The sequence below is a fragment of the Canis aureus genome, chromosome 7 (assembly GCF_053574225.1).
Source record: "Canis aureus isolate CA01 chromosome 7, VMU_Caureus_v.1.0, whole genome shotgun sequence".
Lineage (NCBI taxonomy): Eukaryota > Metazoa > Chordata > Mammalia > Carnivora > Canidae > Canis > Canis aureus.
This window is the reverse complement of record NC_135617.1, coordinates 45,172,215-45,198,897: the sequence shown is the minus strand read 5'-3', so window position 1 is coordinate 45,198,897 and position 26,683 is coordinate 45,172,215. Positions and strand designations below refer to the sequence as shown.

The 26,683-nt window shown below is 36.3% G+C and overlaps 1 protein-coding gene and 1 pseudogene across 1 annotated transcript in view; one reads left to right on the top strand and one right to left on the bottom strand.

The window, feature by feature from the left end:
• The window catches only part of EYS (EGF-like photoreceptor maintenance factor), a 1,514,868-nt gene that overhangs the window by 236,826 nt on the left and 1,251,359 nt on the right, over positions 1 to 26,683 (bottom strand). The window lies entirely within an intron of this gene.
• LOC144316841 (small ubiquitin-related modifier 3-like) lies at positions 22,239 to 22,808 on the top strand (annotated as a pseudogene).

The following is a 26,683-nucleotide window of genomic DNA, read 5'->3' as shown; positions in this document are numbered from 1 at the left end:
AATCCAGATTTTGTAACTCTGTGGGAGAGAGGACTGTTTCTGATTCTTTCTTTTGAGGTGAGGTTTTCCTTCTAGTCATTTTGCTCAGTGCAGAGTGGCCAAAAGCAAGTTGTATTGGGAAAAAGAGAAAAAGAGAGGAGAGAAAGAAGGAAAGAAAAGAGAAAGAGAAAAAAAAAGGGGGAGGAAAAAGAAAAAAAAACGAAAAAAAAAGAAAAAAAAAGAAGAAAAAGAGAAAGAAAAAGAAAGGAGAAAAAAAGGGGGTGGGGGAAGGAAACAAATCAAAAAGCAAAACAAAACAAAAACAAAAACAAAAACAAACAAACAAAAAAAGAACCACCGGGGAGTATCTTCTGATTCTGTGTTCTTTAAGTCCCTTGGCTTCTCCTGGAAGTTGTCAGTCTAGCTGGTGTTCTGGGGGAGGGGCCTGTTGTGCTGATTTTCAGGTGTGAGCAGTTGGGGGAGCTGCTCTGCCCCTGCCTGGTGCAGGGCTCGGTGGGGGTTGTTTACCCCGTGAGGCCGCAGGAGGAACAGCCCCAGTGGCGGGGCAGCTCTGGAAACCTGGAGTCAGCTCCGGCAGGAACTCCGTCTGCAGGGCCTGGAGGCTCCGGGGCGGGGCCGCTGATGTGCTCAGCTGGGGCAGGAGCGTCCTTGCTGTCCTGGGCCCTCCCGGCCTCTGCCTGTCCCGGGGGAGGCCGGATCCTGGGCTGTGTCCCGGCGCCCTGTGCTCCGGGGCCTGCGCTGTTGGATTCGCGCTCCCGGGCCGCGCAGCCCCCTCCGCGGAGCTGCCGCCCGAGCCCCTCCGAGCTGCTCCCGGGGCCGCGCAGCCCCCTCCGCACGGAGCCTCTTCCTCTGCCCGAGCCCCTCCGAGCTGCTCCCGGGGCCCCGCAGCCCCCTCCGCGGAGCCGCCCCCGAGCCCCTTCAGCTGCTCCGGGTCCCGCCGGGTCCCGCCGTGCGCGCTGCAGCCCTTGGGGAGCTCGGCGCACTCTCCTGGGCGCGCAGTTGCTCTGTTACTGTCCCCGGGAGCCCGAGGGCCTCCTCGCCCTCCTGGTCCTGCTCCACCTCCCCGCGAGCCCCTCTCCGCCCGGGAAGGTCGGTGCAGCTCCTGCTCCTCCGGGACGGGGCTCTCCTGTCCTGGGGACACTCGCCCCGGCCTCAGCCCGGCTCCTCGCGGGCCCCTCCCCCTTGGAGGCCTTTGTTCCTTTATCTCTTTTTCCCCGTCTTCCTACCTTGATAGAAGCGCGAACTCTTCTCACTGTAGCATTCCAGCTGGTCTCTCTTTAAATCTCAGGCCGAATTCATAGATTTTCAGGATAATTTGAAGGTTTTCTAGGTAGTTTGGTGGAGACAGGTGATTTGGAGACCCTGCTCTTCCGCCATCTTGCTCCTCCCCCCCCTCATTTTTGTTTTTATACAGGAAGTAAGATTTATTGGTGGGCATCAGTAACAAGGGGGCAGTGCCGAGGTACTCATGAGCACAGAGCCCGCTATTTTCAAGGGTTCAGGATTAGGGAGGTATTTGACCCCATAGCCATCTGGCATGAGCTGCTTTTCAGCCACCATATCTTCTTTGTACACATTAAACTTAGCAAAGCCTCACTTCTTGGAAATGTGGGTCTTCTGGTGGCCAGGGAACTTGAGCTTGGCCCTTCATAGGGCCTCAATTACATGCTCCTTGTTCTTCAGCTTTGTATGGATGGACATGATGACTTGGCCAGTGTGGGCCCTGGCTCCTGTGCCCTAGGGCTTTCCAAAGGCACTCCACATACCTCGCTGGAGCCTATCAGCCTCAGCACAGGACATCTTGTTGATACAGATGACACGGAAGGGGTGGAGCTGCACTCTATCTTTTTTAAGTTTTAATATATATCTATTTTATATTTATTTATTCACTTGAGAGAGAGCATGAGGGGAAGAGGGAGAGAGAATCTGAAGCAGACTGTGCACTGGGCTCGGAGCCCGAGGTGCGGCTCCATATCACGACCCTGGGATCACGCCCTGAGCCTTAACCAATTGTGCCATCCAGGTGCCCCCAAAAGTTTTTATTTAAATTCCAGTTAGTTAACTTACATTGTAGTATTAGTTTCAGGTGTACAATATAGTGATTCAACACTTTCATTACAACACCTGGAGCTCATGACAACTGTACTTCTTGATCCCCATCATCTAACATCCCCCCCACTGCTCTGGTAAATCAGTTTTTTCTCTATAGTTAAGAGTCTGTTTCTTGATTTGCCTTCCTCGACTCGACTTTTTTTTTTTTCCCTTTGCTCATTTGTTTTGTTTCTTAAATTCCACATATGAATGAAATCATATGGTATTTGTTTTTTTGTTGTTTTGTTGTTTTTGTTTTTGTTTTTTTGACTAATACTCTTTTAGATTCTCTGGAAAAATAGTTTGGGTTTGAGATCCTGGAGCTTGTGCAAATACACTAGGCACCAACTGGGATCAAAGTATGGACTGAGATCTTAAAGTATATTTAGGTGGAAACTGTATTTTCCTGAAATTTATTTGTGAAACAGGTGTGTGGCTGTGGTCTACTGGGCAGGAATTTAGGTTATAAGATAAAAAGTTAAGAAGCTATAAATTTTCTTATTTTGGGATTATCCACAATTTTAAGGATTCTGAAGTGCAGGATTAAATGTTAATGCTAATAAAATAGGGTCTAAGTTCCTTACTTCTACATCTCAGACTTGAATCTGTTCTTAGATATAACTTCATAGCACCGGGACTGAAAGGGATGGAAAAAAGAAATCCTTGAATGGCAAGAGCCCAGTATTATGGTGATCTGCAAATTCTCCAGGGAAAACATTTTGGAAAATATTTCTCTTCCATTTTTTCCTTGTTATTTAAGATTTTTATCTTGATATTTATGATTTCTAAATAGACAAGAAGGGCTGGAAAATAATCATTTTATTAAACAATTTTTTAAATAAAGTTTACAGTTAGAATGTAAATGTTTTCTATTTGGAGAATTTGGGATAATAAACATTAATACTGAAAATAAAACAAGGAGATAATGTAGACATATGGTGTGACAGAACTTGCAAAGTTAATTTTTCTTAGTTGGTAATTTCTTATCAGATGTTCCAAATTAGAACTGAAAAACATATTTTTGGTAAACTAGAGTTTCTTCGGGGGAAGGTATTCTCTTTAAATAACTGTTTTGTTTTTGTAATTACTGTAGTACACAAATTGGGAGTTTGCATCTGCTATATTTAAATCCAGTAAAAATGTGGGTATTTGCACTCAAATTTTGTTTCTATTCTCTGTGCTTGTTTTACCATGGTGATGTATGGAAGATGCCCCAGAATTACTCATAATGTTATGCTGTGTGGGGGGGAGTGGAGGAATGAAAATTCCTTAAATGTAATGTGGATATAAAATTGTAATTGGAATGCACTTTCATTTAATTTTGAGTATGTATTTGGTAACTCATTGCTTCCGCAAACAATCTTCTGAAAATTAAGGGACTTAAAAAATTATCTTAAGTAAGGACTTAGGTGGAATTTTAAAATTTATTGTATTTGACACACATGCCTATTTATTTTTGAGCATAAATTCAATTTTATTTTCTGACATTTAATTTTTTTTTGGAAATTTAGAGGTTTTAGAGCTACAAAAGCAGATTTGAGTAGTTGCAACATAGACTTTTTGGACTGAAAGTCTAAAATATTTACTATTTGGCCCTTATCTTGTCAACCTCTGTCTTCTAGTTCATGAAAAGCTGGAATTTGAATTCCTTGATAGCTTATGACAAAGAATAGTTAAGGGCACTAGGGGAAGGGAAAGACAAAGAAAAAGCGTAACTTAGGTTTATTTTTGTTTTTTATTCTTATAACTTAGGTTTATATAGAAGTATTTATATCAAAATCTGGAATCAAATTTTGGTTCACATAAAATGAGAATAAAGAATATTTAGAATATAGACTCAAGAGCAGGCACTTGTCTACATTTGCCACTCAGTCATGGTCATTTACTAAGTGCATGGGTACTATACTGGCAATCCTAAATGACTAATGACTTGAAGTTTTCTGATCTCTTAGGGTTGGGTGGCACTTGAGCTTACTTTGCCTCTTCAGATAGTGGTTGATAGGCTCCAGTGATGCTGACAGAGGATCACATAGACCTGCGCAGTTTGAAATATATATATATATATATATATATATATATATATATATATATACACACATTTGTGTGTGTGTATGAAAAAACACATTTCCATTAAAAGGATAATGCTGGCTAAAATAGCTACAATCCTCAGGAAAGTAAGAATCATGTATAAAAATTCAAAAGTTGGTTGAGAATGGGGAGAATATATTAAAGAGGTCTAAAAATTAGGCTTCAGTATTGCTCATCAAACAGTGAGCTAAAAGATAAGTGCTCTGTATGTAGAAAATGGTAAGTGCTTTGCCCTTTAAAAAGGAAATACAGAAAATGTTGCCCTTTTAATATGTCCTGTAGCCTGCCCTGGATTTGAGGATGAACAGAGATGGCACTAAAAATGATAAAGCAATAAATCATAAAGCCCCAAAGTTCCTTTTGTGTCACAGCTCTTACATGTTCAGAAGGCAATAACCATCTTCAGTACACATCAATTTCCCTCCGTGGGATGGAAATTGGAGAAACTGTGAGAGAAAATACTGAAGAGGAATAAAAATGTTTCCACCTCTTTCATTTTCCTTACTTTGAATTTGTGCTGTCCACATGTTAATTGGAGATCTTAATAGTTTTAGCTATAATTTGATATCTGAAGCAGAAAGAAAAAAAAAAAAACCATGGGTTTATAACTCAGCTGGAATCCAAAGTAAACATAACCATTTCTTCTTCTTCTTTTTTTTTTTTTTTACCTTCAAAGCGTTTTAGATTCCTTTCGCTCTTTTCATGTTTACCTGTCCTTTCTTTTCATGCATTGAAACTCACCAACTCACTTCTACACAGTTGTCTTTTAGTATCTAAAATGCCAGCGTTAAGTGGGAAATGATAAAAAGTTGTTAGAAAAATCTGTCTTTCAGAAAGTTTATCAATGTATAATTTAACATATTAATGATAAGTGAGAGCAGAAATTTCCTTGTAATTATAAACGTAAGAATTTTAAAGCAGCAAGTCATTTTCTTGGTTACTGATGGCCTGGACTCATTTGTAGGTTTAATTTGGGGACCTGGTCAGAATCAGGAAATAATAGTAGTTCCATGACTGTCAAAGTTTCCTGTGGACCTTGATACAAATGTTTCTGCAAAGACTTCCTGTCCTTTAGAAACAAGATTTAACTATTTGGGATACCACTTTAGGAAAACATACAGCTCGTGACCTGAAAATGGGGAATAAGGACATCCTCCATTCCAAAAGCATTTAACTTTGGGACTAGTTTTTGTGGTAGGGTCAGGACAATCTCTGCAATGTGAAGAAGACTAAGAACCACACAGCTTCGATGAACAGCTCAGACAATGCTGCAGGAAGAAAGCTTCTTGTCCAGTTTGATCACACAATGAGCCTGCCATGTAGTTCCCTCTCCATCTCTCCAGATATGCTCCTTGGGGACTAAGTGGAAACTAGTCTACTACTTGAATGGCAGACGTCTATTTCCCCTAGAACTCCTTTGTCCAATTTGTCCTTTCTACATCTTTTGATCACTGGACACCTACTACTTTACTCTTCCTGATGTTTGCTTTCAAGTTTTTCCCAGCTGACTTGCCTCTAGTCAAATAACATCTTCCTCTGGCTAACTTGTGGACATATGTGACAGAATGATTGATAAGATATATTTGGGACACCTGAGTGGCTCAGGTCATCATCTCAGGGTCATGAGATAGAGTCTTTTGTCGGGCTTCACAATCAACACAGCATCTGCTTGAGATTCTCTCTCTCTCTCTCTCTCCTCCCGCCAACTCACTCTCTCCCTCCCTCTCTCAAATAAGTAAGTGAATAAATAAATAAATAAATAAAATCTTAAAAAAAAGAAACATATATTTGGTTTTCATCCACAGTTCTGAAAACACTTCAGAGTCATAATGGTGAAATGGGTGTCTTGTTTTCAATAAAGGTGACTTTTGGTATACACCCAAGGGTAGGAGCTGGTTGCCAGGAGGACTAACCATGTAATTAGAGGTATAAAATTTTGAATTCCACTTCCCTATCCTCCAAGGAGGGAAGGGAGGCTGAAGTTTGAATCAGCCAATAACCAATGACTTAAGTCAATCATTACTATGTAATTAAGTCTTCACAAAAATAAGAGAAAAAACGTTTGACTCTTTTTTGGACAGGTTCCATGCTTTGGGAACCAAAATACTTCTATGTGCCATGGAGCTGGGTCCCAAGCTTCAGGATGGTAGAAGTTCTTTTGTTCAGGACATTGACCTATGTATTTCCTTATCTGATTGTTGATTCAAATCCTTTATCATATCCTTTAACAAACTTGTAAATGTCAGTGTTTTGCTTTTGGTGTCAAATCCAAAAAAAGTATTGCCAATACCAATGTCAAGATGCTTACTGACTGTATTTTCTTCTAGTTGTTTTAAGGTTTCAGGTCTTACATTCAAGTCTTAATTCATTTTTGAATAGATGTTTATGTACTGTATATGGTACAGGTCCAGTTTCATTCTTTTGCATGTACCTATACAGTTTTCCCCATACCATTTATTAAAGAGACTATTCTCTCCTTATTGTATATTCTTGACTCCTTCGTTAAAATATTTGAACATATATGCATAGATCTATCTCTAGCTATCTATTTTGTTCCATTGATCTGTATGTCTGTTTTTATGCCCCCGTACCATACTGTTTTGATTATTATAACTTTGTAATATAGTATGAAAGCAGAAAGTGTGACTCTAGCTTTGCTCTTCTTTTTCAAGATTGCTTTGGTTATTTGGGGTCTTTTGTGATTCTATACAAATTTTAGGACAGTTTTTAATTTTTGTGAAAAATGCCATTGAAATTTTGACAAGGATTTTACTGAATCTGGTAGTAGGGACATGTTAACAATATTCATTACTCTAATACAGTAACACCAGATGTCTTTCCCTTTATTTGTGTTTTCTTCAATTTCTTTCATAAATGTTTGTTTTTTAGTGTACAGATCTTCTATCTCCTATGTTAACTGTGTTCTTAAGTATTTTATTTTTTAGATATGACCATAAGTGGGATTGGTTTTTTAATTTCTCTTTGCAATAGTTCATTGTTAGTATATAGAAATGCAGCTGATTTTTGTAGATTGTGCATCCTACAACTTTATCGAATTAATTGATTAGTTCTAACAGTTTTTTGGTGGAGTCTGCAGTTTTCTATATATCATATTATACCATCTGCAAGAGGAGGCAATTTTACTTATTCTTTTTCAATTTAGATGCCTTTTATTTCATTTTCTTGCCTAATCACTGTGGCCAGAACTTCCCATTTCCAATACTATATTGAATAAAGTGGTAAGAGTGGACATTTCTTATTCTTGATCTTAAAAGTTTTTATTTCTTCCCTTCCTTCTTTCCTCCTTCTCTCCTTCCCTTCCTCCTCTCTTCCTTTCTTTTTCCTTTCCTCTCCTTCTTCCTCAGGATACTTTTTACATTGCAATAAATCATACAATTTTAGCAGTGTAAAACAAGAAAGAATGGAGGACGTACCCACCTTCCTATCATGTTTTAACTATGTGTTTTCTTCCTAGGTAGCTCCAATCTCTGGGTGAGATACAAGACAGAAGGAAGAGATATCCTCATGTTTGCTTACTCTTTGACCTCTGGATTTCCTAGAGAGTTCAGCAAACACCCTTCTATGGTCCTACGACAGACAGTGGGAATGAAAGGCTGCTGTTGGATCTGTTCTTGCTCTAAGGCAACATCCTAGAAAGGCAGGTCTTGTCAGGAGAGAAGCATAGTCCTGAGCCCCAAATGGTGATATGAGTTGGTCCAGAGGTAGGGGGAATGTTTTTTTTTCTACAGGAACCAGGGAAAAAGTCAGCTCTTACACCAGCAAGAAACCCTAAATATTGTCTAAACACCCACTCTGCAGAATTCAGCTTGGGAAAATATAATCATAACTCTTTAGTGTCATTCAACTAAAAGGCAACATCTTGGTTACACAGATGTACTCCAAGGGAAGGAGAAAAACAGAAGGCATGAACAAGAGAAGATAGAGAAGACATTGAAAAGAAACAGGCCAAAATGCAAAACATAAAGTAGTTTCAACAGTTCTAGCCAGTGCTTCCTTTTGCCACTATGTATGAAGTTTGCTGTGGGTTTGTCATATGTGTTTTTATTATGTTGAAGTATGTTCCTTCCACACCCAGTTAGTTAATAGTTTTTATTATAAAAGAAGTTTGGATTTTTGTGAATGCTTTTTCTGCCTCTATCAAGATGATCATGATTGCTTTCATTTTGTTAACATTGATTGATTTGCAGACTCTGAACTGTCCTTGCATCCCTCAAATAAGTCTCACTTGATCATGACTTATGATCCTTTTAATGCCCCGTTGAATTCAGTTTGCTAATATTTTGTTAACAAAATATTAATATTTTGAGAATTTTTGTGTCTATGTTCATCAGGAATATTGCCCTGTAATTTTCATTTCTTATAGTGTCCTTGTTTGGTTTTGGTATCAAGGTAATGGTGGCCTCTTAAAATGAGTTTAGAAGTGTTCCTTCCTCTTCTGTTTTTTGAAAGAGCTTGAGAATAATTGGTATTGATTCTTCTTTAAATGTTTAGTAGAATACACTATTGAAGCTATCTGGTCCTAGACTTTTCTTTATTGGGAGGTTTTGATTACTGGTTCAATTTCCTTGCTAATAACTGATTTTTTCAGATTTTCTATTTCTTCATGATGCAGTCTTGGTAGGTTGCATGTTTCTAGGAATTTATCCATTCTTCTAGGTTATCTAATTTTTTGGCACATAATTGTTCACAGTAGTCTCTTATGATCTTTTGTATTTCATGTTTCTAGGAATTTATCCATTCTTCTAGGTTATCTAATTTTTTGGCACATAATTGTTCACAGTAGTCTCTTATGATCTTTTGTATTTCTGTGGCATCAGTTATACATTCTCCTCTAATTTCTGATTTGGTTTGACTTTTCCCTCTTTGTAAAATTAGTGTAGTTAAAGTAGTTGAAAGTTGTTAGTTTTGTTTATCTTTTCAGAAAACTGGCTCTTAGTTTTATTCATTGATGTTTTCTCTCTCTCTTTTAAACCTCTATTTCATTTATTTCCAATTTGATCTTTGTTATTTCTTTTCTTCTACTTATCTTGGGCTAAAAGAATTTTGTTCTTTTTCTAATACTTTGATGTGTAATGTTGTTTTTTTAATCTCTCTTTCTCTTTTTATTATGGCATTTCTTTCTATAAACTTTCCTCTTTTTTTTAAGAGAGGGAGAGAGAGAGAATCCTAAGCAGGCTTCATGTGAGGGCTCCATTTCACAATCCTGAGATCATGACCTGAGCCAAAATCAAGATTTGGACATTTAGCCAACTGAGCTAGCTATCCAGGCGCCCTTCTATAAACTTTTCTCTTAGAACTGCTTTTGCTGCATCCTATGTTTTGTTACATTGTGATTCCATTTTCCTTTGTCTCAGAATATGCTTTGATCTCTCTATTGATTTATTCTTTCCCCCACTGATCACTCAGTAACATATTTAATCTCCACATATTTGTGAATTTTTCAGTTTTCTTGTTATAACTGATTTCTTATTTCTACCATTGTGGTCAGAAAAGATACTTGATATGATTTTTTAAAAAATATTTTATTTATTTATTCATGAAAGACAGAGAGAGAGAGGTAAAGACACAGGCAGAGGGAGAAGCAGGCTCCATGCAGGGAGCCTGATGCGGGACTCGATCCAGGGTCTCCAGGACCACGCCCTGAGCCGAAGGCAGACACTCAACAGCTAAGCCACCCACGCATCCCACTTGATATGATTTTAGTCTTCATAAATTCATTAAGACTTGTTCTGTGGCCCAACATATGACTATCTTCATGAAGGTTCCATGCTCACTTAAGAAGAATATGTATTCTACTGCTGTTGATAAATGTTATGTATTTATCTTTTAGGTCCACTGGGTCTAACATGTAGTTTAGGTTCTTTGCTTCATTACTGATTTTCTGTCTGTATAATCTATCCATTCTTGAAAGCAGTGTATTGAACTCATCTATTATTGCTATCTATTTCTTCTTTTAGGTCTATTAATATTGCTTAATATATTAAGGTATGCCAATGTTATGTGCATAAATATTTACAACAGTTAAACCCTCTTGATGACCTATTTTATCATTATATACTGACCTTCTTTGTCTTGATAACAGTATTTGGCTCAGGGTCTATCTTGTCTGTTATGAGTATAGTTACCTGGCTTTCTTTTGGTTTCTATTGCACGTAGGATCCTTATTCATCCTTTCACTTTTAGTATTCATGTGTTGTTAAAGCTAAGGTGAGTCTCTTGTAGGCCATATATAATTGGGTCTTGTTTTTTTAAATCCATGTTTTTATCTTGTATCCTTTTTATCTTGATTTTTATCTACTCTGGCTTTTGATTACAGAATTTAGTCCTTTTACATTTAAAATAATTATTGAAAGGCATGGACTTACTATTAACATTTTGTTGTTTTCTGGCCATTTTGCAGCTCCTTTGTTCCTTCCTTCCATTCTTGTTGTCTTCCATTTTGATTTAATGATTTTCTGTAATAGTAGATTTTGTTTTCTTTCTCTTTATCTATTTTGTATCAAGTTTTTGGCCTTGTGGTTACCTTGAGGCTTACATAAAACATCTTACAGTTAAAAAAAAAACTATTTTAAAGTGGTAACAATTTAACTTTGAATATTTATAGAAGCTCTATATTTTTATATTTCTTGTCCACATTTTATGTTTTTGGTGTTACAAATTATATATTTTTATATTGTGTAATTAACAAATTATTTAGTTTATAACACTTTTGTCTTTTTAAACTTTATGTTAGAGTTATAATTGATTTAACCATAACCATTACATTATTAGAGTATTCTAGATTTAACTATATTTTAACTACATATTTAACTATATCAGTGAATTTTACACTATCATATGTTTTAAAATGATTAATTATCATCCTTTCATTTCAGCTTAAAGAACTCCCTTTAACATTTCTTATAAGGCTGGTCTAGGGGTGATGAACTCCTTTATCTTTTATTTGTCAGGAAAACTCATTATAACTCCTTCAACTCTGACGGACAACTTTGTTGGGAAGAGTATTCATGGTTGGCAGTTATTTTTAATTTCAGCACTTTGAATATATTATCCCACTCCCTTCTGTTCTGCAAAATTTCTGCTGAAAAACCTGCTCATAGTCTTACCAGAGTCTTTTGTATGTAATAATTTGCTTTTTTCATACTGCTTTTAAGATTCTCTTTATCTTTAACTTTTGACAATTTAAATACAATGTGTCTCCATGTGGATCTCTTAGATTCTTCTTTGGTACTCTTTGTGCTTCCTAGATCTGGATATATACTTCTTTTCTCAGGTTAGGGAAGTTTTCAGTCATTATTTCTTTGATTATACTTTCTTCCCCCTTGTCTCTCATTTTCTTCTAGGATGCCCTGTAATGTGTATTGGCTTGTTGTTCCCTTAAGTTACCTCACTCTTTTTTGTAATTTTTTCTTTTTGCTCCTCTGATTGGATTAATTCCACTGCCTTACCTCTGAATTTATGGATTCTTTCTTCCACTTGATCTAGTCTGCTGTTAAACTCCTTTATTGAATTTCCTAGTTCAGAGATTGTATTCTTCACCTCTGTAATTTCTGTTTGGTGCTTTTTAATATTTTCTACCTCTGTTGAAATTTACACTTCATTCCTCCATTACTCTTCTGACCTCTGTGAGCATATTTATAACTATTATTTTGAACTTTATTAGCTCAATTACTTATCTATTTCATTAAGATTAGTTTCTGATTTATATTGTTCCTTTGTTTGGAACACAGTCTTATTTCTTCATTTTCTTTACTGTCTTTGTTGGTTTCTGTGCATTATATAAAATAGCCACCATTCCCAGTTTTCAGAGAGTGGTCTTGTGTAGAAGATGAACCTTGTCAATCAACCTGGCCCAAGTTCCTGGTTGTCTCTCAAACTCTTACGATTATCCAAGCCACCTTCTTCATTCTTAGTGGCTCCTAGTCGTTGAGGGTGTGCCAAGGTCCATCAGTGTTCCAAGGGAAGTATCCAGTTGGCAAGCAACTGCAGGCTGATTAGAAGCCAGACAGCAGCTGGGAAATTATGCAGTAAGCCCCTTCCAGGGAAATACTAGAAGATGGGTGTTTTTATCTTCTCCCTCTGTGTTGAGCCTGTACTAAAAAAAACAAAAAAAAACAAAAAAAACAAAAACACTTTGTTTTCTATAGTTCTCTGGGACTTGTGAATGCAAGACCCATTGACCACGAGAGCAACATGATTTGGGAGTTTGTGCCTCAGTCAGCAGCTGTAAAGCCAAGTATCAAGCATGTGTACAAACTCTGTCCAAAGAGACAGTGGCAATTTTGTTTTATTGATGGAGCACACCAGAGGAAGAAAGCTTCAGAAATGCTTTTTGTTCCCTTGGGCTCCATGGAGGATCAGAGCCAGCTCCTAGATATGTGCAAAATAGAAGGTAGGCCCTCAGTTTGTCAAATATGCAGTCAAACCCATTTCAGGAAGACTGGGAGATGGTTATTTTTGCCCATTTCTTCTGTAGTGAGCCCCAAGGGGCTAGCAGCTGGGGCAAGTGTTCACATGCCATTAAGAATTCCTTTGTTTGTTTTCTGTAGTTCTGTTGGTCTTGTGAACACAAGTCTCATTGGCGTTTTGAGGGCTAGGCGTTTTGAGGGTCCATTTGATGGTGGGAACCTTAAAAGTTGGGGTGCTAGATCCAAATCTTCAGCTTTTCAGTGACAAGCTAGGAGCTGGGGGTTCCTTTCTGATTTTATGGTGCTATGCCAGAGGTAGGGTTTATGGAGAGATTATGTATCAGCTTTTCTTGTGCATTTCAATGCATTTGCTGGACATGTTGGAGTTGCTCAGCTAGTTTCTTGATTTATTTCAATGGGAATTGCTTCATGTAGCTGTATATTCAGAGCATGGGAAGAGGGAAACTCAGGAGCATCTTATGTTGCCATCTGAGTTCCTTGAGTGACAAAACATTTTAAATTAGCCTAGGAAAGGACTATGACCAGAGTGTTAAACAGAAATCTTTAAAAATAGTGATAAAATAGAATTTCCATTTAATAACTTAGTAACTTAAAAAAAAGTGAAAACATCTGGTGCTGGTGAGGCTGTGGAAAAACTGACACTACTAGCAGGCTTATAATTGGTGCAGCCATTGTATACAATATAAAATGTACCTACGCCTGTATGGTTCAGTACTCTATATAGGGGTGTGCAGCACTGGGAATGATCATAGCTATAGAATGGATATTCACTGAGTGCCTTCCTAAGGAGTATGGGAACAACTAGATTGCTTTCATGCCACACACAGGTCATTAGGAGCCAGGATGGCTGCTTCCTGTCCACCTCATCAGCTACCTTCCAACCATTACCTCTGTGGCATCCTACCTGCACCATGTTGGATTAGATGCTGAGTTCAAAGTTGTAGTTCTCCTAGATGCCTAGAAGCTCTGTCATAAATATGCCCATTAACCTCTAGTTCTTCATTTTTTTTTGACTGCCTCTATAGTACTACCCCCCCACCTTTACTTGAGTTATTAATTTGTCTCTGAGGATGTGGGGGAGCAAAGGGGGAAGCAGACTCTTGATATGTTACTGGAGTCTGAAAGAGTTTGGAGAAGTTTGGAGAGTTTCTCTCTCCTTCAAGACTTTGCTACAGAGTCAAAGAAGTTGGAGGCCAAAGCTTTTTAACAGCCTCTTTCTTCTTTTTCACTGGGCAAGAAGCTCCAGCATGAGAGATGGATGACTAAAAAAGACTTTTAAAGGGGAAATAAAAATACATTGCTTTAATATCCCACCAGTATTATGCCCCTTACGATACAAAGGGGGAAAATATGAAGCAAACCTATTGTTCATTGTGACTTTATACTCCAGGCATACATGACTTTTTAATAAAGACCTTGCCCTGCAGCACCTGGACCTGGGGAGTTGTTTCATCAGTTATGCTAATGAGGCCCAGGCTCAGTTAGTCTTGTTTATGAAAATTTCTTTGTTGAAAATATGTCATATTTCTACATTTTCTTAAAAATATGATTCCAAGTACTTTCAAGGGTCTTTGCAGCCAAAAAAATGACTTGATTTTGTGAAGTACGCCTCTCCTATTTTCCTTCCATGTTGCCTTTATGGTTCCTACCCTGAATGGGAAATATGCTTCAAAATATCTCCGTTAATTAATAGAGAGCTTTGCTCTTTGGTTAAATGATTTTGATTGATCTGCAGTCTGTTTGCACATAGATATGCTAAAATTCTTTTTACTGACTTTCTTCCCATCAATATTACCTTAAGATGATTAAAGGCAAAAGCTTCTGGGAGCTAATATCAAAATGGCAAAGAGGAAGGAACTCTTCAGGTGGAATGTAAGTTCACTTATAAGGTAAAACACTCATGTAAGGTGAATGACTATACCCTGGCATTGTTCAACTCAGCTTGAATTTTAGCTGAATAACTCTGTGCAGCTTCATTTGTTACTTAATGCAGCTATGAAAATGTATTGGTCTTTTGGTCTTTTGACATTCACCATATATCTCTTAGAGTACTTAACATTCCTTCTGTTCCTTTTAGGGAAAAATTTTCTGTTTCTTTTTTCTGTTGTTGATATACACTATTTTGAATGACTTTTTACTTTAAAAATATGATAGAACTCCATGGTGACAACATAAGATTTACTGTGCCAAGCTGTTTTGTTGATTTAACTTCCAGATGAGCAAGAAAATAAAAGGTAGAAGTGAACAGTTTAGACTAGACAGGAGATACTATAAGCTAAATGACAGACATAACTCCTGAAAAATGTAAAATATGGTGGCTTAGACTAAATTTAGTCTCTTAAATCCCACAGGGATTAGCTGTATATAGAACATTGTATATAGAAAATTGAGATAATCTTTGGCAGAAAAATAAAGTTTCATTGTAATCAATCCAGTAGAAGAGGAGTTTCCTTACTCAGCTACCTCCCTATGTGAATACATAGGGTATTCATAGGAACAATCATTATTTTTAGCCCAGCAGCTATTGGTGGCACAGTGAAATCATCTCTATAACTCTGTGAGCATCCACTATCCACAGATACTTGAAAATAATTTTAAAATGGCCTGAAAAATGCCAAGAGCCAGGTGATAGTAATCCAGCCTTCGTCTGATAATAAAAATTCTCCTAGTATATACTTTTTAACAATACAAAATCTTTTACAGAAAACTTTAAAATGGTGAATGTAAATATTTTAGGATTGTTGACATATTTTAAAATTTCTGTTTTTCACTCAGAGTAATTTTTTAAACATTTGGGCAAAAGAAGTTATTAGCAACAGTTAAATATTATATGTATTTAATATTATACATATATACGTAATGTATTTTAGAGATTTTAAATATAATTGAGAATGTTAGCTCCCTGAAGTTGGAGGTCAGACCTTGGACTTTTCAGGCCTATCTAGCAGCAAACAGTGATAGTTTGAAGGCTTAGATTTCAGACTTGAAATACAAAAGGAATCTAAAGGGAAGAAAAACTTAAAATGTGGTTTGATATTTCAGAGCTTTAAAAAATCTCTATTATCTATCTATCTATCTATCTATCTATCTATCTATCTATCTATCTATCATCTAACCCTTCTATTCATTTGGATTCACCAGAGAGAGAAAATGACCATCTCCATGAGCATCTTGAGACAAGGTAAGAAGACACATGTTAGTTGGTGCCTACCCTCCTCTACATCTAAATTTAATTCTGAAGTATGAATCTGAGTTGAAAGGGGGCTCAAATATTAATTTTTTTCTTTTTTCAAACAGAGAAACAGCAGAACTTACTTCCTTTCCTTTTACTGAGGAAAGAAAATCCCCCCTTGGGAGATAAACTTCCTTAAAAACAAAGAACAAGTGAATTGTAAGTCCTGCCTTTTCTCCTTACAGACTTCATAAAAAAAAAAAAAAGAAAGTCAGCATGTTACATATTGACATTTGCATTTGATTATGGTATTTATTTTTTATCATCACAACTTTTCTTTGCCTGAAAAATTGTTTCTGTAATTTTCTGGAGAATCCTCCAGATTATCACCTAGAAATGAGGCACAATTTGTCAGGAGGTCATGATTTCTGTGGCTCTTTTTATTTTTTATTCTCTTTGAAGGTTGTAGTGCAGGGGTCAGGCTTAGCTTGCCAGTCATTGCAAATTCCCCAAATTCCAAATCCCTCCATCCACCCTGCCCTTTTTATTTGTAATAAACCATGCTGGGTGCTGGGTGTCAATGATAACATGGGGCACCTGACCAGATGCCTTGACCCCAGCACTAAGGGCATTTCACCAAATGACTGTTTTTCTTCTTATTATTCCATATTCCATAGCCAAGCATTTAGGTACCTATTTCCTTAGGTACCTATTTCCTTTTTCATTTCCCATCTCTAGTTTTAAAGACATTGGTATAAAAAACAGATAAAACTGTAGTAATGATACTATGAAATATTTTTGAGGAATCATTTCACTAGGGAATGTGAAATTGTTACTATAAGGATGGTCTTTAGCCAAAGAGAGAACACAATACCAATATTAAAAAAAACACAAAAAACACAAAAACTGATCATATCAATATGCAGTGGGGAAAAGGGTAAATGAGAGAGAATCTTTACAAAAATGAGAACTGAGAAGACAAGGCTCAGGTTTTCAAATAGATGCATTTCTTGATGAGCATTCAGAACCCAGGCGAAAAATGCCTGACAGAATGTGTATTTCTTGTCAACTTTGAGTTAAATTTTGAAATATGAGCTGCAAAGTTTAATTACATAAATCTCCAAGAGAAGTTATAAGGATTAGATTAGTTAATATTTGCAAAATCCTTACTACAGTTTTTGTCACATAGTAAGCACTGCAAGAGTTTTCTTTTAGTATTTTTAGCTCAGTTGGTTCTTGCACAATCTTATGAGATGGATACTACTATTATTCCCTTTTCATGTTTGTTTCTGAAGGATAAGTCACTTGCTTGGGGAAACTACATTTTCTCACTAAATACAGTTTTGGTGAGACTCTCTTTGAAGTGACGAAGGGGTGTGCTACAACACAAACTGGTCTCTTCAGAAGCAATCTCCCTTGATTTTGAATTTTAAATGGTTATGAGAACTGTTGGATTTAACCACATTGCACCTTAAATAGGGTGACCTGAATCCGTGGTATATATCTTGGTTTCTGTGATTTCTGAGGCTGGTTCTTGAGCTTTTAATTTTTGAGCTACCTCATACCTTTCCAACATATTCTGTTGTTTCCATTTGGTCTTGCATTGTTTTATGCTTGGGTGAGGGGGCTAGCAAACACTGGAGGGAACTGACAGTGCCTTGCTGTCAAGGTTGATCTGCTGATTCTGAGCTCATCCAGGGAAAGCTAATGCGTTAGAATCCTTTGTTTTGGGAGAGGGAGGATTTGAATGGCCCTATACAGACACGACACTTGACTTCCCTAGTACAATAAAATCATCCTGACAAGGTAGTATTTTCATCCAATTATTTTGTGTCTTCAGAGTAATGATTGCCTGTAAGGTATGTAGCATTTGTTTGAGTTCCTATGTTTATCTTATAACCTTCTTGTAAATTTTTTGTAAGATTGTCTGAAAATTCTATTTGTAAATCTGATCTTTATTGCTTCTTACTGTGCCCAAATATCACTGACTACTTAAGGGACAGGATCTTGTATTTTTCTACCCATCAGGATCTGTCAGTTTTTTAGCTTTGCTATGTGTATCCAAAATTATTTCTGACTATTCCCTACCAGATTCAGCTATCTTGTTTTCTTGAACACCTGCTTTCTGTTCCATCTTCCATGTGTTTGCTCATGCTGTTTTCCTTCACTTGAAATGCTTTCCATCTTCCACTTCATCTTTTAAAATCCTACACCTTCAAGTCTCAAGTGATCCTCTTTCCTTTTATGTCAATCCATGTTGATTTCTCTCTGAATTCCCATTGCTCTTATAATCAGCACCTCACAGTATAGCAATTATTTCATGTGTGGATGTTTATTCATACTTCCATGGTGAGATTCAGGTACACAGTGATTGTTTCCCCCCCCAATATTTCATTATCAAAAGTTATAAACATAAAAAAGCTAAAGGAATTTCACAGTGTGAACCATCACATACCCATCCAGATCCTACAATTAACAGCTTGCTGTATTTGCTTTATCACATATATATCCTTCTACCCATGCCTCCATGTACCATCCATCTATCCATCCATTATTTTACTTTATTTTTTGTGAGACATTACAAAACAAGTTACAGAAATTGGTGTATTTCACCTCTGACACTTTAACATGTCTATCACTAATTACAGTGAATATTTTTAATGATATTTTTGTGACCAACATTTCAATACTCCATAGTCTGCAGTAGGATATTGACCACATCATAGGAAATCAACTTTGCCCATTGGGTTGAATTTCAATATCACTCTGAAATCCATTAAAAATTAAATGTATGAAAGGCCAGATAAATAGAGTCTAGAGTCTCGGAAGCATACAGAGATGGATGTGTTTCACAGAGCTGTGAAAGAGACATACCTATATGTAGCTTGCCCTAGCCCAATTTGTGACCTGCTAAATATATCCTAGGAGAATGTTCAGACAAACTTTTAGAAGGCACTTGGCTGAGAAATCAGATAGGCCACCATCTGACTGACTGAAGTACTTACATGGGTGGTGCTATACTGTGTGCTTAAGAGGCACAAGAGGGACAATCCAGTTTATCTAAAGATACATTGAATAGGTGATAGAATAGGCATAGGCTAATAAGTGGGACTCACATACAGCAGTTTGTGGCAGCCTGCTCCATTGTACCCTGCTGAGTGAAATCTAACTCCTTTACAGAATAGCGTACATTTCATATAGACATTTTGAGCCCAGGCAGATGAATCTGCAAGGAGGCCGTTCTCCTGAACATGTGCAGGTGGTGAACTTCTGACATCTTATTAGGAGAAAGAAAGTTATAGTGTTTCTCAGATTTGGTATTACCTTTTAAAACATATTATTATAGAAGTCATTATTCACCCTGACACTTCTTCCTATATCTGAAATATATCTGTATCCATATCCACATCATGTATATTTATATCCACATACACCCCCCATTCTTCAATTGACAGGCTCCTTCTTGCCTATGTATCTCTGATCATCCTCTTTGGAGAATCCTCTCCTGACCTTTTTACTTAAAAGGGATGCTCACTCTTCCCATTATACCTTCTCTCTGCACTCTATTTCAACTGGGATACATAACAATTACTAACTATGTATTTGTTTACTTACTTCTCACCTTTCTACTCTAGTAGACTAAAAGTTTGTAGTGATAAAACCACATTTTTCTCTTCTCCTGTATGGTTAGAGGCTATCAGACTACCTGATCCATAGTAAGACTCCTAATTAAAGACTCCTATATACTAAATCATATATACAGAAAATATATAAAAAGAAAAAAATTATTCCAGTATTATTCTAAATGCTTTGCTATGTTTGACTTCTCCCTTGGCCTTCTTCCTTGTCCATTTCCTAATACTTGGCCCCTTGCTTTGGAGCTGCACTCAGACTTGAATTTCCGGACAATACCACAAGTTATAAAATCATCTATGCCATCTCTGAAAACTCCCATTCATTTAGTATGCTGCTCTCAGCTAGGGGCTAGGAGAAAATTATATCTGATGGAAGAAACTGACCACAAGCTGTGAATGATTGAGGATCTCACTTAATGTGTTAAATCTCCTGAGAATGTTTATGTATTATAAGAGTGGTAAACTCTGGCACTGTGACTAAGGAACTTAAATAATTTCAGACACTTCATGTGATAAAGACCTAAGGATTTAGTTGACTAAAAGCATAATCTGAATGGTCTGAAAACTGAGTAAAGTGAATTCCTTCTTCCTTGAGTGCATAGGGATCACTTACACAGGGAATACTGACTTCCACTGTCTGTGACAGCTTATATGGTAGTTGATATAATGAAGAGTATAGAGAATAATTAGGATGGTGAGGCTCTCCCAGATTATATCAGTTGAGGAAATGGTGAGAGGCTGGGAACATTTACTTTATAGCAAAAAAGAATTAGGGAAGATAAGTAAATTTGCTTCATTCATTTGAAAAATATTTATTGAATATATACTATAAACTAGTTCTAAATTAAGTTCTGGGGAATAACAGTAATTAAAACACAGCCCACTCACATAGAACTTGGATTCCATGGTTAAGGAAATAGCAGTAGACTATGAAGTAGAAAAGGGAATATATTTATGGATTTATGCTTTTTCTTTTCTTTTTTTTTTCTTAAAAAGCACATAGGGGACATGCAATGTACATGAGACTGCATGAAGAAATATATTTAATATAAATAAATCTCAAACATCTACAGAGACTGCAAACCTGGAAGGAGATGCTTCCTGGGATAGTAAATTCTGTTACTTGTAATATTTAGTTAAATTATCAAGATTCAAGGTGGTTGTGGATGAGAATCCATGAGACTTGTTCATAGGTTCTCTAAGATCTATAATTCTTTGTTAGTCAAGATCACAAATTTTCACTTATGATGACCAGAGAAATTAGCATGATTGTTCTCATAAAAAGCAGTGCTTCAAGTCAGGCTTGGAAAAAAGGAGTCATTTGATTTGGACTTCTTGATCCTTTCACAAAAGAAGGGATGAAGAGTTCTGTGGGCCTGGCATAATGAATAAATAACTGGTAACTCTTTTCTCTAAACGTAATAGGAAGTAAAACAATGGTCACATAAAGAAGAAAGATAAGGTTGTAGTAAGTCATCTATAAAAGCAGACATAGGAATGGGGGTAAAGAGTTCCAAACATGAACTCTAGTTTTAACTTTGCTATATTTCCTTGAGTCATGTGGCTCTAAGAAAGTCCATTTACCTCTCTGGCATGGAGTTTTCTCAGCAGAAAAATGAGAGGTTGAACTATATTATCTTTAATACAACTTTTAGGTATCACATTTAAATGTTTTAGAAATCATTAAAATATATTTTTGTAAGGATGTTTAAGTATTTTGGACTATTAAGGTAAAGTTCTAGAAATAATATTGACACCTTTTCAATGGATAAATTAGAATTAACTATACAATCAAAGTATGACTCTTCTGATTCCTGAAACTAGCAATAAATCCAGCAATGAAAACTGTCTTAATAAGCACTGAGACTTCATATTTCTGAACAACTCCCATGTAATATTTTAAAGCAACTATTCCCTCAAATAATAAATATTATTGTAGTTATCTTCTTTTTTCCTATTCCATGAATTGAATCTCTTAAGTCCATTTCAACAAAACTGGTGATTCTAGAGACAGTGCATATCTAAAAGACTATATTTTTGCTTGAGAAAAATCTGAAAAATCATATATTAATCTGCATAAATCTTTTAACTGGAAATACTTGTTTTAATATAACATCTCTGTCTTATTAGATAGAAGGAAATTGTGTTGAACTTTCCTGCTTTTCGGGACCTAAAAAAAAATGTGCCTATGATAGAATATATTTGACCTAAGTAATTTTCAAGGATAAAAGTATCTTTTCTAAAAGCTTTTTGCAGAATACCTAATAATTACAGCCTAATGAATTTTAAGTAACAGAATGCCATGGCTTCTTCATAATAGCAAATACATTAAAACTTTGACTTGCAGTAAGTACAGTAGCATATAATTCATAAATGTCTTTAAAACATCTTTAACTTCACTATACTTACATATTATGTAGGCTAAGTAAAAATAATTCTATCTACCCCTTTTGTTATATCCAGAATTGACAGATGGTATACTGATTCTACTTTTCTTTCAATATAGCATCACAATTAAAACATAATTTTCACTAAATTTTGTGAAATTCCCTGAAAGAAAGTGGTAATTGCATAAGGCAAAATTGAAAATAGAAAATAAAGTTTTAGGCTTTGTAGACTTTTTATTTTTATAGTAATCAGTTGAATTTTCAACACTGTTATGTTCACTAATTTGATGAAGTATATTTTAGAATTAAAAAGTATATTTTAGAATTAAAAAGTTAGGGAATTTTTGGTGTGTCTTATGCTCAACCTGGTACCTCTTTTTGGGAAGCGGTAGCTGAGGAGACTTTGGCGTTCACCATGGCTGATGAAAAGCCCAAGGAAGGAGTCAATACTGAGAACAATCATATTATTTGAAGGTGGCAGGCAGGTGTGGTTCTATGGTGTGGTTTAAGATTAACCACTTAGTAAACTAATGAAAGCTGGTTGGGAATAATAGGGTTTGTCAATGAGGGAGATCAGATTCCTATGTGATGGGTAGCCAATCTATGAAATTGACATGCCTGCACAGCTGGAAATGGAGAATGAAGATGTAGTTGATGTTTTATGGCAGCAGACAGGAGGTGTCAACTAAAAAGGAACCTACTACTTTACTCCAGAACTCTGTTCCTCCAGACCAAGAAGACCTCGTCAGTGAGAAAACTGCAATTAGGTTCCACCACATCCTGACTACTACATACAGTTTTCTCTACTCTTTCGTTTTTCCTTCCTCACTCCTTAGGTGTGCATAAAGTAACTATTTCTGTGCACAAGCAAATTGCAGTTTTTTGACTAAATGGCCAATGGTATGTTTGGATCAACATCAAAAGGATATTGGATGGGGAAAAATACTGTTCTATGAAAATACCCCCTTTCTTTATTAGTGGCATGCTCATTCAACTCTTATCTTTATATTCCAGTAGGTTACTTTGTCTCACTGTTTAACAAAAAATAACAACAAAAAAAATCCTTGTATACCTTGTTTGATTAGAGGATTTTTAATGCTTTTCATTTATCATTGTAAATCTAAGGACAATTTTATAACATTTTTGTATGTAGCTGTTGGCAATCTACTTTAAATGGGGATAAATTACTCTAAAAGAAATGAATCCTAAATAGTTTTTCCTTGAAGTCAAGCATCTTGTTGTTTAAATAAAATTCTTGATTTAAAAAAAGTTATGGAGTTTTTGATATGTCTTAAAGGTTTCATAAAATGTGCAAAGTATGAAACATTTTCCTTACATTTATTGTCTATAATATAGTACATGGTATAGTGGGTGGTGATTAGAGTGAGACTCTGGAATCAGACTTCCCAAGTAAAAACTGTGGTCTCACAGTCCCCTCAGGCTCTATGTATCTTAATGTCCTCTTTTGAATGATTATAATAATACCTCAATGGGTGGATATTAGGAATAAATAATTAAATCCAGAGAAAGAGCTTAAAGTGTGGGTGTAAAGTAGTAAGAGTTTAATTAGTGGTAGTTATTTTATTTATTATTTTTTAAAGGATTTTATTTATTTATTCATGAGAGACACATACAGAGAGAGAGAGAGAGAGAGAGAAAGAGGCAGAGATACAGGCAGAGGGAGAAGCAGGCCCCATGCAGGGAGTATCCTGGGACTCCAGGATCAGGCCCTGGGCTGAAGGCGGCACTAAACTGCTGAGCCACCCAGGCTGCCCAGTTATTTTATTATTAATATAATCACTTAAGTATTTTTTAAAGAAAAAAAAATGAGAATCAATAACTTTTTCATCTAATCTTGAAGGTCCTCTACTAACGTCATTCCTTTTGATTTTGCAACATGACTTCTGGAGTTCTCATAAGGCTTAAGTAAATTTTCTAATTTCTTATATGAACATTTAATCACTTGTGTTATTTGCTTATGTCAACCTCTGCCTAAATAATCTAAAAAGCTAAAATTCCATGGCCTTCATCTATTTAACTGATCTCTATTAGCAAGATTTCCATGATGAAGTCCATCTAGTTGTTTTTCTCCTACTTGTCCCATATTCACACCTCACATGTTTGTTTGGTTTTGGAGATGAAGTAATTATCCTTCTGAAAGGCCAGTAGAGATTATTACAAGAGTATCAAAGAGTATCACAAAAGCATGCTAGGAGTTAAGAGTAAGGAAGAACACTAGTCTAGACTGTCTTCTAGAGGAGGTAGGCTTATAGGAAAGATAGTGAACAATTAGGAGAAATGAATAGAGAGAACATTTCAGGGGAGAAACTGTAGCAGTAGCTAAAATGAATATGGTAGGAAAATGTAGGACTGTGGCTTTGGTGGACCATGGCTTTGGTGGAATGAGATAGTCGATGTTGGTAATAGAGGATAAAGATGTATAGGGAAGAAGCTGATAAAGGACCTTGATTATAAACCACATAATCTGTCCTCGAAAGAGATGATGATGGAAGGACTCCTTATAGATGTTCTGATTTGAGATTATTTCCTTTTAAGAGTATTTTAAGCAGGAAAATCTGAACAAAAATGAGCTATGTGGGGTGGTGGTTAAATATAAGAGATCTAGAATAAAATTGTATAGGTGAGAAAACCTTGCTTCAGTTACTATTTACATGACCTTAGATAAGTTAATCTCTTTAAGACCTAGTTTACTTTTCTCTTAAATGAGTATTACAAAAATAACTACTCCTTAAGGATATTGTGAAATTTAATGAGATTGTGTGTAAAAGTATTTATCATAGTGCCCATCATGTAGGTGCAAACTATTATTACATTGCTGTTAAGGAGTGTGAATAAATGAACTAGATTGAGATTATTATGCTAGTGAAGTTTCCAGTACATCTTTATAGATACAATCTTGTTTGTTTGGATCCATCCAAAACTTACTAGCTATGTCTATCTCACAGTCATCCAGACAGATTTCTCTCCTGCTGACATGATAACAAATTTGTTTTTGTTTTTTTTTGTAATACAGACTTTTTTGTGCCCACTTCATGGTCTTAGCCATTTGCTTCTTATACCACATAACAGACAGAGCCTGCTCCTGGTCCAAGTTCATCACTTTCCCATCTATGAAACTAAAACGAGATGAGCTTAACAAGCAAGGAATTTCAAAAACATTTGCAATTAACCTATGGCCCAATTAACACTGAAAAGGCAGTGACTTTCAGAATAAGCCACTGGGAACATCTCCAACTTCACACAAAATATATATTTTTTGTCCCCAAAACTTCTTTATAGATTTTAAAGATGCATTGGAATATATGCTGTGTTATCATATAGCTCTGTGAACAGCTTTTGTATGGCATCTTTCCAAGAAATAGACAACTGGATGGTGCCTAAACCATGAATGTAAAGGAGAAATGTTGGAAGAGAGGTGAAATAATGGAGATTTTTACTTTCACTAAACATATTGTATCTCCCTCAAATATAATCTTTGAACAATATCCATGATGGGAATTTAATAAATGTAAACTGATATATATGATATTTGAGACCTGCCTATAGATTAGAAAGCATACTGCTAGTAATGTACAGGAAAATTCCACAGGGAGAAGGAATAGATATGATGTCTTTGATCTTCCTGTCCATTAAAAAAAAGGAGTCAGCACATGAAATTCAACAGATAGAGCTGTGGAAAACTTTGGAGGACATCCAGAAAATAGTGCCTAAAATAATTAAATGCTCAGAGAACAAAACTGTGAGGAAGTAAGTTTACTTAATTGGAAGGAGATATATCTGTAGAAAACTTCATTAATTTTTTTTGAAGTGTTTTTGATGAAATGCTATAAAATAAAATAAAAAAGTAGTGAGCAATTTTTCTGGTCCTAGGGCAGCAATAGAAGAAATAGATTTATATGGATGATAAACCATAATAATGATACTAATCATTTGAGGGGCACTTGATGCTTTCCAAAAATGCTCATATAGATAACACTCATAAGAGCCTGTAGAGCAAAACAGTGAGTGTTATTATCTTTATCTTTCAAAGAAAGGAGAAGACAAGACTTCTTTGTAGTTATACAGAGAATGCTTTGCTTCCTCACTTCCCTGTTTATGGGTGCTATTCAGGTGCCCTGTGCTCATTTTGAATTATAATGAACATATAAAGATCTGTCATTTTTGCCCTAAATCCAGGTACACCCTATTTGGACAGTGGTCTACGATCTAATGATAAATCACAAAATAGCATTATTTGTGATTATTTATGTCCATGCTGATACATAGCTACAAAATTGGCATTTGGGGTTTTGATGTAATTAGTATTGAGTTGCTCTTCCTAAGAGTCACTGCTTCTTTAGGTGATTTGGGACAAGAGTAAGTAGAAGCATTTCATTAATATGGGTGAACTCAGTCCTCTAGTTAGTAGAGTGGGGAGTTAGAAGGGGTGTTGTGATATATGCCTAGTTTATTTAAAAACAACATTAGTTTGCTTATGTGTAAGTCAAACCCAAGGGTCTTGGACTTCATTAGCTATTAAGTGGTGATGTAGCCATGAGCCTCACCAGCTGTAGTGGATGCTGTGGTATGCTGCCATGAGTCTCCTAGCAATGGGACAAAGGCCCAAGTCCCCTTGACTCAATTCAGGAAACTATGAACATCCCTACTCCAGAACTTCCCTTAGAGTCAGGTGAAGCCTCTGTTGCAATTGCTCTGCAATTCAACTTCTACCTCTTCTCAGTGCTGTGTCTTTCAGTGACTTACAGATGTTGTTTTGAAAAGCACTCTGTAATAAGCTTCCTGCATGCAAATCCCTACTGTCTATTTCCAAAGAACCTGATCTAAGATAATGGTTATTAA